The 22,134-nt window shown below is 34.2% G+C and overlaps 1 long non-coding RNA gene across 2 annotated transcripts in view; it reads left to right on the top strand.

The window, feature by feature from the left end:
- LOC107126749 (uncharacterized) overlaps positions 1–22,134 on the top strand; it is a 96,674-nt gene that overhangs the window by 63,353 nt on the left and 11,187 nt on the right. The window contains exons 2-3 of one of the 2 annotated variants that reach the window (XR_010579519.1): positions 17,282–17,390; positions 20,162–20,259. This is a non-coding gene — a long non-coding RNA (uncharacterized lncRNA). The remainder of the gene's footprint in view (positions 1–17,281; positions 17,391–20,161; positions 20,260–22,134) is intronic. The other variant, XR_001483525.3, reaches the window with a different exon arrangement.

Here is a 22,134-nt window from a genome sequence, read left to right as displayed (position 1 = left end):
TAGCAAAGGATAACCAGAACCTGTTTGTGGCTGTCTGATTGTTCTTTTTTCACTATCTTCAGGAATCAAATTTAAGGAGTAATTTCTGCTTTGCTTGGAATGAAGTCTGGGCAGGGTATACTTGAAGTGAGAGATTTTTAGCAAGAACTCTGTGCCAGTTATTTGTTGAAACATTTAACATACTTACTTTTGAGAATTGCTAGCTTTGAGGAAATACATTCTTCCCTTCTGGAGATATGAAAAGCAGAATATGAAATACTTATTTTAAACTGACAATATTTGTCACTACCTCACTTGTATATTGTTTTTATCTCTCATTCTATTAACTTTTATTAGAACTCCTCTGCGTACAGGCTAACATAAAATGTTAAGATTTTTCTATATGGTAGTTTACATGCAAACATGTAAGAAATAGATACAAATTACATTTTAAAAAGATATGAAAATGTATGTATATTTTTGAAGTGAGAAAAATAAAAACTATAATTGAAGAATATTCTTAAAATCATATAAAAATTAAAAACAGTTATAAGTAATTTGTTTATATATTAGTGTATCAATGTTTTCTCATAGATAAAGTGCTCTCGGATAGGATAAATGTTGATGAACAAAAGAGATATAGCTTTGTCCTCATGGAAACCACAGGTGTTTTAGCAAGGTGACAGTATAGCAGACCTTGTTGATTGATTGATTCATTCAAATAGATAAAACCCTTTAAGCAGACAGTATGTTTAAAAAGGTGAAAAGAACATAGCCCCAAGTCATTTACAGTGTGTTGAAAAAGACAGACCTGTAAATAGATATTACATTACAGCATACAATACAATGAATGTTATCATCAGAGTTTTATATGGTACCTTAAACAGTGCCATTAACTTTTCCTGTTGGGATCAGGCGTTTCCCCTCAAAGTATGTAATATTTGAGCAGAGATGTAAAAATACAAGTCAATCATTTTAAAACAGAGAAGGGAGGATATTTTGGGACAAGAGTTGCACTGGGAACGCGTGTTTAGGGAGTCTTGGGCTACATAGGCCAGATGACAGTCAGAGATCAGGAGTGAAGGGGACAACAGGAGAGAAGCTGCCTCAGGTCCTGATGTTGAAAGACTGTGAGTGCCCTGTTAAAAGGTTAAAATTCACCTCTATCTCAGTTTATGATGCAGATAACATTTGGAAAGAAATAAACCTGGATTTAGTTCAAAATTTTATAAATGTCTTAATAACTTCTTTGCAATGCCAGCACTGAGCAAATCTCACACGATGTACTAGTTGTCTTAGTCCATTCAGACTGCTGCAACAAAATACCATAGCCTGAGTAGCTGATAAACAACAGAAATGTAATTATCATAGTTCTGGAGGCTGGGAAGTTCAACATCAATGCACTGGCAAAGTCCCTGTCTGGTGAGAACCTGTTTCCTGCTTCATGGATAGCCATCATTTTGCCATGTCCTCACATGGCTGAAGGGGATAACAAGTTTCCTGGAGTCTCTTACATAAAGGCACTAATTCTATTCATGAGATCTCTACCCCCATGACCTAATTACCTCCCAAAGGCCCCACCTCCCAATAGCATTACCTTAGGTGTTAGAATTCCAACATATAAATTTTGGGGGCTCACAAACTTTCAGACTATAACACTAGTAGTGTTTTATTATTGTGGTTGTTTTTAATAGAAACATGACATCTTTGATAATAAAGGGCTCAGTGTGCAGTTTTGAAATTTTGTGGGCTGAAAATGTGTGCTGAATGTGTGTTGTGTAACATGTTTTTATGTAAAGGCTGAAAAATGAAAGAGAGGTAGCAAGTCACTCTAATTATGTCCCAGTAAGAAGAAAGGAATAAAGGAACCATTTTGATTAGTGTATTCTATGCAAAGTTTCTTTTACACATAGTATTTGAAGTGTAATAGTTGTGAGAAGAGGGAGAAAAATGTGAATTGGGGTTTTTTATGAATTATTTTTATTGTTCCTTTTTTAAATTAAGGCTTTATAACTGTTTAACATACTGTACTATGTCCAAGAAGAATTAAAGGCATTTTCTAAAAGCTGGCTACCTCACTTCTTTAGAAGAGAACAGAAAACCAAATATCACCTGTTCTCACTTAAAGGTGGGAGTTAAATGATGAGAATACATGGACACATAGCAGGGAACATCACACACTGGGGCGTTTCAGAGAGTAGAGGGTGGGAAGAGGGAGAGGATTAGGAAAAATAACTAATGGGTACTAGGCTTAATACCTGGATGTTGAAATAATTTGTACAACAAACACCCATGACACAAGTTTACCTATGTAACAAACCTGCACTTGGAACCCTGAACTTAAAATAAAAGTTAAAAAAAAGAAAAGAAAAAAAGAGAGAGAGCCGGGCGCGGTGGCTCAAGCCTGTAATCCCAGCACTTTGGGAGGCCGAGATGGGCGGATCACAAGGTCAGGAGATCGAGACCATCCTGGCTAATCCGGTGAACCTCCCTCTCTACTAAAAAATACAAAAAACTAGCCGGGCGAGGTGGCGGGCGCCTGTAGTCCCAGCTACTCGGAAGGCTGAGGCAGGAGAATGGCGTAAACCCGGGAGGCGGAGCTTGCAGTGAGCTGAGATCCGGCCACTGCACTCTAGCCTGGGCGACAGAGCGAGACTCCGTCTCAAAAAAAAAAAAAAAAAAAAAAAAGAGAGAGAGAGAGAGAAACTATCATAGAGGTCTAGGGCAAAATGGTTCCTTCCAGGCTTACGATAAGGATCTCACATGGTGATTCCAATATAGAGGGGTGATGGTGGAGAGTATCAGACTCTGCTATGGAGCTTGAAAAAATAAAAAATAAAAATATCCTTATACAACTGCAACTCTTTACCATGTGGGTGTTCCATGTGCAAATTGGATGTGCTCCCCAGAGACAGAATAAGACAAAAATTATATGAGTGAAGCAATTATAATTAGCACAGACAATTCAGAGACCATTATCCTCATGAATATTCCCATTGTATTTTGCATCTTGTGTGAGGTATTTTCTCTTTCTTTCACTTCCTAGAGTGCTATAGGGGTCAAAAATTCCTGCCCAGTTTCAAAATTCCTCTAGTTTTACAGATTCTGGAATTGAAGGTTAAGTTTTTAAAAAATTGACTCATGCTTACGTATGTTTATTTCATTATTCTCTCAGAAGTGAGCCATAAGCTGTAGACAACTAAGGCCAGGGTCCCAAAAGAACAGAAAATGAAGACTGCCTCTAGTTTAGAACGAAAACATTTTTCCTGGCTTTAAATTAAAGCCCTAGCTAATAATATAGACAGCAAATTTGCCGAGAGGTGTGTGGTATCAGTTTTTTTGTGTGTTTTTGGCTTTTCACATGGCATATTTTTGGTGGTATAAAAAAGGGATCAATTGTTCCCCCATTATTATGTTACTTACTTATTTCTACTGGAGAAATGTGTCGCCATTCAAGAAATATTATTGCTTCTAACTCTGTCTTTTTATATACAGAATTTTTGCATATTTATTTGGGGAAAATTATTGGTTAAAGAATGAGCGCTCTCTATCTGCTTTCATCATCATTAATTTATTAATAATTTTTATAAAGCAAAAGAATAAAATGTTTGAAATAGCAAAAGACTAGCATTTGTTGGAGAGCAGAGATTTTATTGAAAAATTTGAGAGTAGTTTATTGATTTTATTCCTTTAATTTATTAATATTATTCTAAATAACCTTACATAGTAATTCAGATATTACTCACATGTCTCAGACCTTAACTAGTGAGGTACTTTCCTTGAATTGCTTCAAAACCTGTGCAGAACTAAAGTTTCTTCTCTTTTGTCTTAGGAGAGCAGAAAAACAAAAGGTTTTATCCACAGGCATTGTCTGTGAACATGATTCTGTCCATACTCCCCTAGTAAGGTGATTTGGCTTGCTCTTTCATAGCAGAGAAGATTGACAATACTAAACTTATTTATTTATGACATTTCCTTCTTTAACGGGGACACTAATTTTCAGATAGAAATGCCATAAACTAGTAAGTAGCAAGATAAAAATATATAATGGCTTGAAGCACTGCCTGCTATTGATCCTTCTCTCTTATGTAAGATAAAACTTATGTTTTGAGGGCTGGGTGCAATGGCTTACAGCTGTAATCCCAGCGCTTTGGGAGGCTGAATTGGGAGTATCGCCAGATGTCAGGAGTTGGAGACCAGTTCAAATAACATAGCAAGACTCCTCACCTCTACAAATAAATTTTAAAAAATTAGCTGGGTGTAGTGGCCTGCACCTGTAGTCATGCTACTGAGGATGCCGAGGCAAGAGGATTGCTTGAGCCCAGGAATTCAAGGCTCCAATGAGTTATGATCGCACTACTGTACCCCAGCCTGGTTGACAGAGTGAGACCCTGTCTTTTATTTATTTATTTAAACTTTTACGTACTAGGTACGTGTGTAGGATGTGCAGGTTTGTTACATAGGTAAACGTGTGCCATGGTTGTTCGCCACACAGATCAGTCCATCACCTAAGTATTAAGCCCAGCATCCATTAGCTATTCTTCCTGTTGTTCTCCCTCCTCCCATCTCCCACCCTCCAACAAGCCCCAGTGTGTGTTGTTCCCTACAGTGTGTCCATGTGTTCTCATTGTTTAGCTCCCACTTGTAAGCGAGAACATGTGGTGTTTGACTTTCTGTTCTTGCATTAGTTTGCTGAGGATAATGGCTTCCAGCTCCATCCATGTCTCTGCCACCCTGTCTCTAAAAAAAAAAAAAAAAAGATGTTGAGAAAGAAATGCTCCAAACACTGCTCTTCTAGTGACGGTTTATCAAGGCCATAACTACTTTTCTGTACAAACAAATAATCCATGGCAAATCGTAAAAATTACTCCCAACCTGTGAGGCAGGAATGGAGTAGATTCACCTAGCAGAACGTTCCAATGAACTATTGAGCTTTAGTACTACCTGGCTTGTCGGGAGGCTTTACCATGTTGTGAAACAAGTTTCTTCACATCAGGTTCCATTGCTCTGTAGCTCCTTGGTACATTTTAGAGATAAAGCCATATGTAATGTCTCCTCAGTGTAGCAAGTTAGGAAAACTTGGTTTGTTTGAGTAATGTATTATGAAATATATACTAACATGTGTTATATTTATTATTGATAAGTAGAAGATCGACTGAATACTTATTAATATTTTATCTTAAAATACTGAAAATATCAACTGAATTTTCATTTAGAATCGAAATTGTGTGGCAGTGTTATTTTCTTCGAATGCTGCAATCCCCTAAATTTTATGGCTTCATCTCATAGCTACACACAGGAAACATGTAGGAGATTTGTCAAAACACAGACAAAATAATTCCTTGTAATTTTAACAGATAACATTGTTCATGCAATTTGGATCACAATAAGAATATAGCATTGCCAAATAAAATATCGTTACCTGACATTTGAATGTGTCTTGAATATTCAGCAATGGTTCTTCATATTAGTGGACCTTTTCTGATATTGAAAACCACCAAACAATTTGGAGTTACTTCATTTTGGTGTTGTTCTCTTTTCAGTAAATACAAGAAAGGTGAAGCAAGTCAGTTTAGAGAGGCATTCACAGATTATCTAATATTAATAGTATTAATTTGCCTATCGTTTCTGTATGACTGCCTCTAATTTGAAAGTCATAGATCCACATAGGAAATTAAAAGAATGCTGGTAGATAGGCTCCATTGTATCTTTTCAATATAGTAGGTCGGTGGTTGATATTGGCCTTCGATATATAAAGAATAATTACCCTCTTAATGCTATTGATGGATCTATCACTGGATTTAAAGTAAAGTTCAAAAGACCTTCTTTAAAATGATTTTCCAAACCCAGCTTAAACTTGGATTTTGATTCAAATCCATTCTTTTGGTGCCCCACAGACCCTGATTTGTTTTTGAATAGTGGCATCTCTTAAAATCTCATCATTGTTTTAAAAACAATTCCTTTGTTGGAATGGAAGGAGACTTTAGGTTAGGCTCCTTTTACTTGGCACAAACAAACTGCTCTAATCACAGATTAAACGTTTTAGTGTGTTGGAGTTTAGTAGATTTGGAGGAGGCACCCATTTTAGCCAAATGTTTACCCTATTTCATATATGCACACACCAGAAAACATGAAACTCCCAGTGTTTACAGGGGTAAAAGCCACAGTCTACCTTGGCTGAACCTTTGAAATCTAAAGATGGATTTATGCAAATGAGAAGTCTTGTCTGGCACTCAATAAGTGGAAAGGAGGCTGTTCAATCTGAGTGGAAGAAAAGAAGCAAAAAAAGTTACATTTTGTTGTTTTTTTTATTTAGGTTGATCTGACATCTGGCTCTAATTTGCTTTCCATGCTGAATTTTTTTCACTCACTTCATATCGATCCAAAATCTCCATTTAAAAAATCTTGCATTTTTAAAGCAATTACATAAGTTAGAAGATAAAATGCTATTGTAAATATCTGCACACTAGAGGGCACTAAAATATCCTAAGATGAAATGCACTTAATATTTAACCTTAGATGACTTTCAAGGAAATAATTATCATAATTTCAAAATCCTTTGAAAACAACAGGAATAATAATAGGATTAAACATCATTGTAAGTATTAGCTTTGAAAAAATTAGTGTACTATTATTTTTTAAATGAAAATTACACTGGATTTTCCTAGTAAGTAATGCATCACTGAACATCAGTGTCTCGGGATATTTTATAGGAAACTCTCAAACCGTTTCTTATACTTAAACTTCTCTTTTTTGAAGTTATAATTACCAAACTGATTTTAATTGGTTTTCCATTTGATCCATAATAGTAACTTTTCTAACCTTCTTGGTATAATCACATCGATGTTTATAATGTCATTATATGGTCATTGATCTACCGTTATTAGTTTTGAGAGGCATCAGCTATCTATTGGATGGATGGCTAAGGTTCAGAGCCACCACATTCAAGTTTTTATTTTATAGCTTGGAAAGGTGCTTAAAAGCATAAGGATTTTTCAAATAGCCAATAACATATTTTCAACAGTTTTTTTTTTCCTTTTTTGTGTGTTTTTTTTCTTTATCCATTGTACTTTTTCTTCTCAGTACTTAGACATTCATTCTTAAATAGCTTCTCAGAAAACACAGACTTTTTTTCCCCTTTACCTTCTAGCTTTGTGAATCAACTGCCAATAAGAAAAGGCAATTAGAACATTGTGTGCTAAGGAAACATGTTCTTTGAAGTATGCATATGAAAATGTTAAAGGAAGAGAACTTAATAATAAATGAAAAAACAGCAAGCCGAAAGATGACAAAAATGATAGAAAAACAAAGACATGAAAGCTTTATTTTATATGTATAGGTTTGGAGTAAAAATGTTTGGTTTTGAAAATTGTGAGCAGAAATAATTTCTTTTATCTGGAAAATAATATTTAGGAAGTTTGGCTTGAAACATGCTCATAATAGTCCACACATTCAAATGCATCTGTATTAGTCCATTCTCATGCTGCTATAAAGAACTGCCCAAGACTGGTAATTTAAAAAAGAAAGAATTTTAGGTGACTCATAGTTTTGCATGGCTAGGGAGGCTTCAGGAAACTTAAATCACAGTGGAAGTGGAAGCAAACACGTCCCTCTTCACGTGGCACAGGAGAGAGAAGTGTTAAGTAAAGGGGAACAATCCCCTTATAAAACCATCAGATATTGTGAGATCTCATTCACTGTCATGAAAACAGAATGATTCATGATTCAATTACCTCTGATTGGGTTCCTCTCATGACACGTGCGGATTATGGAAACTAGAATTCAGCATGAGATTTGGGTGGGGACACACCCAAACCACATCAGCATTCACTGTTTTTAGTTACACAGAAAACAAACCTGTGAATACACCAGTTGATATAAACTGTTATGTGTCATGAAAAAGCTTTTTCTATATATTGCCATATCCATCAAATATATTCTAGTGGTCATTAACACCATATAAAAGAATTATGTTGTACTACTATGTTCTCACACTGCCAATAAAGACATATCTGAGGCTGGGTAATTTACAAAGGAAAGATGTTTAATGGACTCACAGTTCCACATGCCTGGAGAGACTTCACAATCATGATGGAAGGTGAAGGAGGAGCAAAGTCACATCTTATATGGCAGCAGGCAAGAGAGTGTGTGCAGGGGACCTTCCCTTTATAAGACCATCAGATCTCTTGAAACTTATTCAATACCATGAGAAAAACATGGGAAACACCTGCTCACATGATTCTGTTACCTCCCACTGGTTCCCTCCGATGACATGTGGCAATTATGGGAGCTACAATTCAAGATGAGATTTGGGAGGGGACACAGCCAAACCATATCACATGTCTAGTCCTAAAAGGCTATGGTAGGTAACATTAAAAAGATAATCAGTATTAACAAACATATTATGAAAGTAGCTTATAACCCCTATTTTCTATGCTTAGGTATATTCTTAAACATCATAAGGAGCATTCTACGGTGTTTTTTACACTTTGTATTCTGGAGCCAACCTGTCTGGGCTGGAATATTGGCTCTGCCTTTTACTGGTGGCATGAGCTTCAGCAACTTGATTAGCAACCGTATGGACAAATTCCTCACCTGTAAAATGGTAATAATAGTAGAAGTGTTTTTTTAAGAATGAAATAAAATTATTCATAGAGTTTAGATCAGTACTTAAATGGTAGTATTTAAGTGTTTGATATTTAAGGAGTAAATTAATCTGAATTAATGAAATGTTGAGTTATTATCTATATTTAGACAAATGGCAATTTATATCCTAATAATATATATACCTCCTTGGACAAATCTTGTTTTCCTAATTAGATGGCAGTTAATTGAAGTAAGCATAGCAAAGTAAGATCCTATCACATAGATTTGCTTATATATTTGATTATTAAATGCATTCCAAAAGCACTGAAAAACACTTCATTCTTTAATCATTGGTAATTTTCTGTCTTTACATTTAGTTTACACTCTGGACTTAAAAACTTAATCATTCGATTACAGATCATACAAATATGAATTTCAGTCCATCTATCAGAATCTAACAATAATTCTGAAATCTTCCATTCCTCATAGCTCATTGTTGGCCTCTCTTGCATATAGCACTTAATATAGGTTGCCTAGAGTTAAAATTATTTGCATACATCTCTCTCTCTCTCTCTCTCTCTCTATATATATATATATAGAGAGAGAGAGAGAGAGAGAGAGAGAGCGAGAGCGAGAGCAAGAGAACCTTCAGTAAATCATAATCTTTTTGCAGGATGAAGGTCTTAACCTCAGTGATGGTAGCCCCTGCCTGATCAGGACTGTGGTTGCTGAAGGAGGGACCAGTTACAGCAATTTCAATAAATAAGACAACAGCAATGAAATTTGTCATGTTGATTGACTTTTCCTTTCACAAAGGAATATATATATACACCTTTGTACCCTATGACCTTCAGACATGTATAACTAGAGGTTGAAATAAGTGAGATTTTTACATCGATTTTCAGTATTTGTGTATATTTGTATGTGAGCGATGGTTTTGAATTTTATATTTACTTTTCCTCTAATATCTGGATTCAATAGAAATTAAAAATGTGCATTAATATTAGCATAGCTAGGCTACATGCTATGGAGGACGCAGATGAAGAATATTTACAGGAGGTCATAGGTAGAAAGACCTAAATGAAAATAATTTCAACTTAAGGCAGTGTGTATTCAGTATTACACATAATAGAGGCCAGAATGAGCTATGGAAATTGGAAGATGAGAAAGGTATTTTTAAAGATGATGATGTTGAGACGGCATGTAGATATGGGGAGAAAAATAATTCATGCCAAGACGACCAACTTGGTCAAAGATAAAGAAATGGAAAAATGTAAGACAGACTTCAGTTATAACCATGTCAGTTACACATAACCAATTAAAGGTATAACTTGGAGATATTGCAGGTTTGGTTCAAGACCACCACAATAAAGCAAATATCACAATAAAGTAAGTCACACAATATTTTAGTTTCCTAGTACATGTAAAAGTTATGTTTACACTATAGTCTATAAACTATACAAGAATATTATGTCTAGAAAAGCAATGTATATATCTTAATTTAAAATATGCTAAAACTTCTAATGATATTTTGAGCCTTCAGTAAGTCATAATCGTTTTGCAGGAGGAAGGTCTTGCCTCAATGTTGGTAGCTGCTGCCTGATCAGGGTTGGGTTGCTGAAGGAGAGGCTAGCTATAGCAATTTCCACAAATAAGACAACAATGAAGTTCGCCATATTGATTGACTTTTCCTTTCACAAAAGATGCCTCTGCAGTATATGATGCTGTTTAATTTTACTCATAATCAAACTTTCTTCAAAATTGGATTCAAGTAACTCAAATCTTGCACTGCTGTAGCAACTAAGTTTATGTAATATTCCAAATCCTTTGGTGTCATTCAATAGTGTTCACAGATTCTTCACCAGAAGTAGATTCCATCTTATGAAAACAATTGCTTTGGTTATCCATACTAAGTTACTCCTCATCTTAAAGTTATATTACGAGATTGTTGCAATTCAGTCACATCTTCAGGCTCCACTTTGAATTCTAGTTCTCTTGCTATTTTAAACACAGCTGTAGTTGTTGCCTCCACTGACGTCTTGAAACTCTCAAAGTCACCCATGAGAGTAAGATTTCTTCCAAACTCATGTTAATGTTGATATTTGACCTCTTCCCATGAATCATATATGTTCTTAATGACACCTGGAATAGTGAATCCTTTCCCGAAGGTTTTCAATTTATTTTTTCCAGATTCATCAGAGGAACCACTATCCATGGCAAGTATAGCCTTACAAAATGTATTTCTGAAAGAATAGGACTTGAAAGTTAAAATTACACCTTGATACTTTGTACTTCGGAATGCCTGTTGTGTTAGCAGGCTCAGCAACATTAATCTTTTTGTACATTTCCATCAGAGCTCTTGAGTCACTTAGGTGCATTGTCAATTGGCAATACTATTTCGAAAGGAATCTTTTTTCCTGAGCAGTAGATCTCCACAGTAGGCTTACATATTCAGTAAGCCATGCTACAAACATATGTGCTGTCATCCTGGCTATTTTCTTCCATTTATGTAACACTGGCAGAGTAAATTTAGCATAATTCTAAAGTGCCCTAGGATTTTTGAAATGGTTAATGAGCATCAGCTTCCACTTGAAGTCACTAGCTGCCTTAGACCCAACAAGAGTAAGCCCGTTTTTTGAAGCTTTGAAGCCAGGCATTGACTTCTCTCTAGCTATGAAAGTCCTAGATTGCATCTTCTTCCAATGGAAGTCTGTTTCTTTTTTTCTTTTTTATTTTTTCCTTTTGTTTTTTTGATAGAGTTTTTGCTCTGTTGCCCAGGCTGCAGTGCAATGGCCCAATCATCTCAGCTCACTGCAACCTCTGCCTCCTGGGTTCAAGTGATTCTCCTGCCTTAGTCTCCAGAGTAGCTGGGATTACAGGCACCTGCCACCAGACCTGGATAATTTTTGTATTTTTAGTAGAGATAAGGTTTCACCATGTTGACCAGGCTGGTCTCAAACTCTTGACCTGAGGTAATCAACCCACCTCGACCTCCCAAAGTGTTAGGATTACAAGCGTGAGCCACCATGCCCAGCAAGAAGGCTGTTTCATGTATGTTGAAAATCTGTTGTTCAGTGTAGCTACCTTCATCAATGATTGTACCTAGATCTAGGTATCTTGCTGCAGCTTCTCCATAAGCATTTGCTGCTTCATATTGCACTTGTGTGTTATGGAGCTAACTTCTTTCTTTAAACCTCATGAACCAAGCTCTGCTAGCTTCAAACTTTTGTCATATAGGTTCTTGCCCTCTCAGACTTCATAGAATTGAAGGAAGTTAGAGTCTTGCTCTGGAATAAACTTTGACTTAAGAGAATATTGTGGCTGACTTGATTTTCTACCCAGATCACTTAAACTTTCTCCACATCAGCAGTAAGCCTCTTCTGCTTTCTTATCTTTCATGTGTTCATTGGAGTAGCACTTTAAATTTCCTTCAAGAAGTTTTCCTTTACATTAACAACTTTGCTAACTGGTGCAACAGGCTTAACTTTGGATCTATCTTGGCTTTCACCATATCTTCTCACTAAGTTTAATCATTTCTAGCTTTTAAATTTAGAGTGTGACTCTTCGATTTATTTGAACTCTCAGCAGCCATTGTAGGGTTTTTAATTGACCTTTGAGTCTCAGGGAATAGAAAGGTCTGAGGAGAGGCAGGGATGGAAAAAGACCTGCTGATGCAACAGTCAGAACATACAATATGTATGAATTAAGTTTGCTGTCTTATATTGATGAGTGAAGTTTGGAGCATCCCAAAATAATTACAGTAGTAACACCAAAGATCACTGATCATACACCACCATAACATGTCTGATAATAATGATAAAGTGTGAAATATTGGAAAAACTACTGAAATGTGAGACAGAGACATGAAGTGAGCACCTGCTGTTAGAGGAATGGCACTGATGGTCCTGGGGGATACAGGTTTGCCACAAACTTTCAATGTTTAAAAAGCATAATATCTGACAAGCAAAATAAGTCAAAGCATGATAAAAAGGTATGCCTGTATATATCAGGGACTGTCCTAAATAGATTGTATATGTTAACTCAATTAATCCATAGTGATCCGAACAGGTAGACACTCTCATTTTTTTAAGTATTATATTTAAGAAAATTGAGGTATGTAGAATCTTTTTCATTGTATCGGGTTATCAGATGCTTATAATTCTAAAGGGAGGAAGAGAATGATATGAGAAATAAATGAAAGATAAGTTTTGAAAAGACATACATGGAAAAGCCATATTACAGAGCATTTAAATATCCTTTTGTAACCTATCTTTATTTCTCTGCTGTCAACCCCCACGAATCCCCTTATATTTTACACCATAATCCCGCTATGTTGAATGCCTTTCAATTCCTCAAATAAACCTTTTTTTGCTCTTAATTCTAGGTGTTTGGAACTGCTATTTCTTTAACCTGGAATACTTTCTTCCCACAAGCACCAACATAGTTCCTTCTCATTATTCTGGACAATTTAGATGTTACTTTTTTTTTTTTTAAGAAGCTACTTTTGATATTCCCAGTGGCTTTCTGGCCTGTGCTGAATTCTGTCTCTTGGCCTTGAGCTGACATAGCACTCTCTGTTCTCCTTTCATGGAGACTACCACACTTTCCGTGCAATTACATGCTACATTGTGTCTTTCTCTAGACTTAAACATTCCTGAGGACTGAGATCTGGTCCAGTTTATCCATTATGGTGACTCTGTATTAATACAGTTAAAGTAAGACCTGGATAAATATTTTGGGGGATTTTGGGTTTCTGTATGTAATAATAAAAGTAATTTTTGAGATGATCAGTGATATGTACATATCTGTATTTTGGAAAAATAATATTTTTGGTGTGAAAAAAGAGAAAGACTAGATAGAAATACAAAGAAGGAGGTGAATGCTGGGACATTTCAAAATTTATACATGTGGTGGAAAAGTGTATGTTTTATTATTAGGTGCTACAGATTTAAAGGCATTTTTATTTGTTGCTTTTGAGCCCAGAATATGCTTATCTTTATTTTGGTTATTGCATTTGATTTTTCTTTTAAGAAACATATTTTTCCATTTTAAACCATAACTCAGGCTTGGGCCAGTAAGTTTCTAGCACAGCGATTGTTTCAGAAATATACATAAAACTAAAGGCCGTGAACATTACCCCTGGGGACTTTTCTACATTGCTGCATAAAATGCCTACCCCTTTTTTGTCAGATTAACCAACCTGAGGGAATGTGAGCCTGAATCTACCTATCTGCCAGTAGTCACCATTCTTACTCTGTAATTGGAGTTGGCCTGATGGTATTTCCACAAACAGTACAAAGTAGAATCAAGGGACAGAGAGATTTGATGCCCCTTCTGACATTGTATAATTCCTGGACCCATACATATCAAAGATCATATGGCTTTCCTTGACTTACTCATTACAGGTGTTAGTAAATGCCTTTTTGTTTTTTGCTTAAAATAATGTGAGTTGATTTCCTCTTACTTACAACCAGTAAAGATCTGTCTAAGGTAAGTTAAGGAGTGGTTAAGAATGGAGAAACGCCATTTCTCTGACATAAGAAGAAAGAAGGAAGACATGAAGGACATTACGAAGCAATTTTTCAGGATTCATGCTTCATTTTTTGTTGCAATGTTTTTTCCAGAATAACATTGAAATTACAATATAATTGTAATATACTGCTATCACAATTTTTCTAAATTAATTTCATTTATAAAACATATTGGATGTTAATTTCATACCATTTTTGCCTACAAAGATAAATTTTCTAGATGTCTGAAATGCATTCTTTTTCTATCATTGTTTCACCCAGTTATATTTTTATCCATTCAATATTATTTTTGTCTCAGTGCTAATTCTACACTTTGTGTATACATCACCTTATTACATTTTGACAACTGAATTAAGTGATATATTGAAGTTTACAGTTGTAAGTTATTGATAACTGTGTGAATTCCTGAGTTTATCTAACACACTAAATACTAATACTATTAACTACATTTGGTTTTGCTTTTGATGATGCTGTACGTACACATTTAAAAATGTATAAACATGTACATTTAACCTCATATTTAGAAACAAGGATTGTAATATAATAAATTTTTTTTCTCAAATAAGTGCATTTTTCAAAATTTTAAATTCCCTTAATTTTTAATCACGAAAAACATAAGTGGACATTTTATTTCAATGAATAAATTCATCACATATCTTTATTGTTTTTCACTTCTGTGGATTGTAGAATATAATTTATTGACTTCACCCAAGTAATATTCAAGCCTTCATTAGATAATATTTAGACATTTCATGTACAAAAAATAAGATTTTGTTTCTCATTAGGAAGGAAATATGAAAAATATTGCTCCTCGTGCTTTTAGCAAGTTATCCATAGAGTTGATAGCACTTTGGCATAATTGGCATTTATAAATAATTTTAACTATATTTTCTGTCTCTGAAAATGAACTTCATTTAGTAATAGTTTTTGATACTTGCATAATATATATGGAAAATATATATAAATTATAAAGCACAATACTGTTATGAAGTTAGATTATTATGAACTATCTACTCAATCTAAGAAGTAGAAAATTTACAGTAATTGAGTCTGTTGATTAGTCCCTTCCCTAATCCTTCCTCTACTTCCTCCCATCAGATACTCTACATGATTTTGTAAGTTAAATATGTCCAAGAAAACAGCAAAATTGTATAATTTAGGTAATTATATAACTTCTAATTTAGTGTTTCTTAGAACAACTATTATATGGTGGATAGAAAAGACATATTATTGTGAATTTACATTTAATTTTTTTTATTTTTTAAGAGAATACACCATTTTTAAATGATTGGAAATTCAGGGTTTTCATTTCTCTACATATTGAATCACACTATGGAATTTATAGTAACATAATAACAAAATAATGACTTTCTCTTGACTTTAGGATAGCTTGTGAATAGCAAACTTTGAAATATTGGAAAATATATTACTTTTCTAACTTATGTTGTATATTGATATTCTTTGGAAAATTTAACAGGCATGCAGTTCCTGGTTTAACGCAAATCATATATTTGCCCTCAAATTTTATAAATTCCTGAGTGTATAAAGTGCTTGAAGTTAAACACGGTCTTAGATTTTTAATCTAAGAATATGTTCTGTTTTACCTGCCAAAGTAATTTGAAGGAAACATTTTGATTTGACAATGAAGTGTTCAAACAGCCAGAAATCTAAAAAGAAATCTGCAAAATGTATAAAACTTGAAAATTAAACGGATTCTTTTTAGTTCTGATCTATATCTTGGGATTATTCATGTCACCTTTAAGAAATTTATGAAGGATCTGATGACTTTCTTACAGTATGTCTATTATTTTTTAATTATGTGCATTGTGGAAAATTCTCTGTCGATTATTCCCATGTCATCAGGGAACAATGTTACTCAATTACATAACAACATCATTCATTCAGTGAATGGATATTTTATTAAAACCTTATTTATTAAGCTCATACTCTCTATCAGGCTTTATTCCAGGCTCTGGCAATCCAGTGGTGAACAAGACAAATATGCTCCCCTTTGGAGCATATGTACTCTTAAATTTGCTAGTATCAGCAAATCTATCCAACTATTTTTTTTTTTAAATTCTGTATTAAAGCAGTAATATAACTTCCAAATAGAAAATATCATTTTTAGTTCAAAATTTTATCTGAATTATTCTTGCTTTGCAAAGTCTAAATTACCTCCATGTTAGGCCAACAATTACTTTTGGAAACATTATGTCATTTATTGTGTAATGCATTAGAAGAAATCAACGGTGTTAATGGTATTCAAGAAATATGTAGAAACGGCCTCATGCAAAATGTTTGAATTAATATAGGTATGATTCTAAAAATGTAGATCTTTATTAAGCTAATTTGAGAGAGTAAATAGGAACTAATAAGAATCAATTAAAATATTAATACTATAACTTAATTTTCTGGTCTATGTGGGAGATTATACTTTCTAGACTCGACATTAAGGATAATTTTATTTCCTAGACATCTTTAAAGAATTCATAGTTATATTCTGAAGAACTGCATTGAAGAGAAGTAGATTTTAATGCTTACTTGCACTTCACATTCCTGCTTTTATAATTTTTATGAATTCTCGTTGAGGCATATACGTATTCTTACTTAATTATGTCTGTGACTATTTCCCTTGGAAAAGTGGCTAAGTAGAAAGATTCTTATGTTACTGGAAAGCTTTTCTGCATTTTGTGATATAAGAATCACGAAAGATTCAATAGCTTATTAAAATTTAATTTGTTAATGTTCAATTTGTTTCAGAAGTGGTAAAATACGATCAAAGTGATCTAAGTGGAAATTTTTTGTTTGGGAAAAAACAAGTATAATTGCCTCATACTTCAGAAATACAGAGCAGATATACACATTAGTTAACTGTTTATATAATAATTTCTTCATGTAGATAATTTGGTTGGCTTAATGTAAAAATAAAAGAAATTGATTTAAAAACATGAAAATAATTATAGAGTCTAAAAATGGTGGCAATCCTTTCCTTTCCTCTGGTTCCATACCCTTTGACATGTGACTCTGTGATCCTTGTAACTAAAAAGTCAGAAGTTTTCCTGAACTGTGAAATTAACCTAGCCCTTTAACTTGTTTAGCCAATAAGATGTTGATATGATTGTGTGCTATCCTTGCTCTATGCCTCAAAGACAATGTGTGTTTCTCTTGTGCCTTTGCCCTTGCAGTCGTGAAAGCGTGGCCAGGCTAGTCTGGTGCAGGATGAAGGACAAGGAGCTGAGCTGACTCAGCCCAGTCACCCCAGTGTATTTTAACAGCCATCTAACATGCAAAAATGTGAGTTGACCCAGTTGAGAACAGCAGTACTGCGTAGCTGATGACTGCAGATGGACGAGCAATATACACATTGTAATAGTTATCTGGGGTTTTGTAGCTATTTGTTATGCATGATTACTGTGGCCTTAGGAATTGACTTAATACTATTTAATATTTTCAACACCTACTTTAAATTTTTAAGGGTCAAAGTGCAAACAAATTAATTAACCGAAGAATGCTCATATAATCAGTCTTTCAGATTTTGTATTCTATGTGGTTGAATCATAGTATTTGTTTCCTTTGCATAATATGTTTCCAGATTTGTTCTTCAACAACTAAGCAATAACTTATCAGTAAAGGGTGAAATGAATTAGTGACATAAGAAAAAAATTAATAAAAATGTATATAAGCCTATGAAAGATTGCAAATGAATACAATCCCTCTTTTGGAATGAAATGAAGTTTGACTGAAACACAGAACAATTTATTCTTGATTCATATTTCCTTTTTTTTTTTTACTAGATTATTTTCCTATTCTAGACAGAAGTAAATGATAATAGGTTCAAATATGTTTTGATTAAAATACTTACAGTTAGAGAAAACCTGGTTCTGATATGTCTATCTTTTTAGATTTTATTCAAAAGTCACAAATGCAACTAACGTGAAAATTAATTAAATTCATGTTATTTCATTCATATATTAAAAAGATGAAAATATAATCACAGAGATATTCACATGACGGATTGAAATGGCAAAAAATGCAATTCGAGTTTTAAGAACCAATAATTATGGGGACTTCATGTCCACATTTCTCTTTAACTTTGAATTCAGCTTTCTGAGTGTCATCTCAAATCTGGTAATTACAAACTACATTTGTAAAATATTTCCATGAAATATTCATAATTAACCCATTGGAGATCTCTCCTTTAAACCCTAAACTACATGTGAGAGAGTTTATCAGTGTGGACCCCTGTAATTCTATGGTGGTTCAGATAGATACATAATTTTAATTTAGCTCAACTGATTGCAGAAATAACATTATTTTATTCAACAACAACCAAATAGATAGTTCAAAGTTCAAAGCTATCTGAAGAAACCTGTCCTCTCTCTAAGTCAAAATTTCTTTCAGGCTGTTATTTTGGTAAGGAACCTACTGCTCAAGGGTTGACATTAGTTTGGTAGTGAAAATAGTAGATAATAAAAATGCTTTATTTTCAGATATATACCAGTGAAAACTATTTTCTCTCTGTTTTTCAATCTCTTCTCTTTTTCATTTATCTTATTCTTAAAATTTTGGCTATAAAAATGTTTTCACATTTCTTCTTTTTAAAAATAGCCATCTCACATGTATTTGGTTTTCGGCACTTTTAAAGCATTTGCCTATTTCTACATTGCTATGTGATTACCCCTTCTGACAATTCCTTGTTTTCCCTTTGGAGTGTGCTGGATTTTTATGCTTTGCTTAGCTATCTTAAGCATAATGTAGACTAATTCAAAAACTATGTCATTTTTATTTGTATGTTGGCAAAAAAAAAAAAAAGAAACCTATTAGAAATGCTAATGCTTGAAATTTAGAAAAGGAATTATTTTTATTCATAATTTCAAAATTATTAGCTAATTTAAACAATGCTTCTTCAATATCTTGTTATAGTTACAAGTTACAGTCATGTCTCATAGGGCTCTTAGATCTATAATAATAATAATAGTCATCATTTATTATTTCTTTAATCCATTCTAGGAAAAGTGTTAAATCAATTATTTTATAAAGTTGATCTTACAGAGTTATTCTTATTTTAGAAATGTGGCAGATGAGGCTTAGAAAGGAAGAGCGACTTTACAAAATTTATGGCACTGTTAAGTAGTAGAGGTAGGGTGGCTGATTCTAGAACCTATTTATACCTATTATCATCAATCACCACTGAATTTCCATAGTTTTTTTTTTTCTGTTAAATTTCAGCATCATTTCTATAGCCTTCCAAACAAATGTTGTATTTAGGTTTTTCTAATATATTCATTTTATGAATTATAAGCCAGGAAGTCTTTATTTTTGTAGCATTTTTCATAGTATATTATAGCAACAGCCTCAATTGCAAGACTCTCAAGTGTCAGTGTGCTATTTCTGGCTGGCAATATTCACTAAAAAAAGGCCAAATGGAAGTTGTAAGATTATGCTAAATTAGGAAAGAATAAGTTTCTGCATATTTTCAAGCTGCAAAATGATGCAGAAGAATGTCTTTAAATGTTGACATTTAAAAAAACTCACCATATGCAATAAACATAATGTCATTCAAATAGACAATGTTTAGTTTTTCAATTAATGATTTTCATGCCAGAGCAGACCCATAGCATTGATTGACTAATTTTAATAAAATTTACCAGAAATTAAAAAGGTTGCTCTAATCCTAGTTTCATCATGAGCTAGATTTAAAGAAAGTCATTTGATTTTGTTAGAGCCTCATGGCCTCATCTGTAGAATTGAGGTTGTTATAATCTCTGTACTTAATTATCTGTCACAAGTATATAGTCTATTCAAATCAATTCAGTAACAGGAAGTGATCATCTACCATGGGCAAAATTTAGAAACTACATAAATGAATAAAACTCTATACTCATCTTAAGAATTTCATGGTCTCTGATTTCAGTAGACATTGAAGTACATAAGTGCAATCGCCTCCCAGCTGCCTGTTACAGATCTTGACCTCCCATGTTTTGAAGAGTGATTTGTGCAGCTTCCTCACTGCCTCTAAGAGAAAGTACTGTCTGGGATTTCATCTCATTTTTCTCTTTGTACAGACTAAAATGCAGATGATTCGCAGCTCAGTGTGGACCACGCCAGAGTCCAATGGCCGATGATGGCGTACGACGTCCAACAGCAGAGCAAATGATGGAAGGTATCACTCCCTGAATGACCTCACAAAGCACAGCTGCCTGTTTATCCAAAACTAACTGAACTGTTTCATGAGAGAAATGCACTTACTTGTGTCTTTTTGTTATAGCTATCCTAAATTATCTTTCACCTTAATTAATACAATATTTGAACTAGTACTACCAGATGACAGAGAATGGAGAAGAAGAGAAGTAGGAACTAAGGTTGACGATATAGTAAGAAATCCAGACCTTTAAGAGGCTCAGATGTCATTAAAAATATTACGAAGGCAAATAAAGTCAAAAGTGAAAAACAATTTTAACTATGAAAAAAAGCAACTTTTTTTTTCATTTGTAATTTTCTTCAAATGGCATAAGATGCCTGGTAGAGAGGTCAAATGATAGTTCAGATACAGGATGACACCCTGAAGTATTCACCATGAACTAGGCAGGCAAGAACATTTCATCTTGCCAGTTCCCACAGAAAATACCAATATGTTATGTTAACATGTTCCTGCTGAACTTATAAATCTTGGAAAACTAACTTTTAGCACAGTGAAAGGGACAAGCCATCCATGGATAATATGATAACTAGTATAATTTTGCCCAAACTAATAATTCCAACAGTAATCCAATTTAGAGATTGGGACATTCAGTTCCGAAAGTTATGGCTTTTACCATACAGTGGACTATCATTGTCTGGCTTTTTGCTATGTGAGGAAATCAACTCCAAGTATCAGTCAGGTAGTGATAATTTGCAGATTCACTCAAGTGAAGGCAGAGTTAAAACTTTTCTCCTTGCACATTCTCCTACACAGTTTTCTTTGTGGTCCTCTACAAACAAGGATAGTGGAAAAAACAAGGGGGAGTGAACCTACCATTAAGTGGATGTATAGAGAATCCCAAATTATCACTTCTCTTCTTAAAATAACAAATTAAAGCTAGGAAAGTGTATAGAACTATTTACAGCAAAACTTGTTTTCTGTTTTCCTCCCAATATGACAATTTCCCTCTCCTTATTTAGAAATTTCTAAGATAAGGTGGCCAACCATCCTAATTTGCCCAGGACAAAGGGATTCTCTGGATTTAGGGCTTTCAGTGCTAAAACCAGGCAAGTTCTGGGTAAAAAGTGAGAAGTTGTTTACTCTATTCTAGGGCAGAGAGAGGGAGAGCAATGTGATACATTGAGAGCATTGACAATGTCTACATTTACAATAATCTCATTTTTAAGTGTATTTCAGTCATAAAACCTTTGTTTACCCTTCTATTCTGAGCTTTGTGACACTGAGGCTGGGACTCTGAAGATTGCATTTTTCCTTTGTCACCCAATTCCATCTGTCACTAGCGGGGAACTAGAGAAGAAAGGATATTGGAACAGGAAGAGAGAAGAGATATGCTCCCTCCTATTTATTGGTGCTATTGTCAATATAGCCCAAGCAATGATCTTTCACCTGTGTAACAATAGCTGGTTCCAGGTTTTGAGACTTTTAAAATGAACTTCATTGTGTTCTCTCATGTGTATCCACACATGCTGGACAACACTATCTATCTCATCAATTTTAGCCCCAACCCTCTAGGGCCCTTCCTTGGAGCTCTTAACTTACTAGCATCAAGCAGTGCAGCAACCCTTCCTCAGAGGTTTGAGGGCAAGCTCTTCCTGGCCCCTCCCATAAGCTTCTAGATGCTGATCATTCTACTTTCTACAGCTAGTAGCTGCTTCCTATGGTTTCTGTCTTTACATTACCTCAATGTTCCTTTTAGCTTTATCAGCCCTCCACACATGAAACTAATCACTATATTAAATCCTCTTCTGAAGTATGTAGCATAATTTCTATTTCACTGCCCAAACCTTGACTGATGCAAGCAGTTATTTAAAATTAAAATAAAAATTTTTATAAGAA

The sequence above is a fragment of the Macaca fascicularis genome, chromosome 11 (assembly GCF_037993035.2).
Source record: "Macaca fascicularis isolate 582-1 chromosome 11, T2T-MFA8v1.1".
Taxonomy (NCBI): Eukaryota; Metazoa; Chordata; class Mammalia; order Primates; family Cercopithecidae; genus Macaca; species Macaca fascicularis.
Note: the sequence above shows the minus strand (reverse complement) of the source record. Positions and strands in the feature narration are given on the sequence as shown.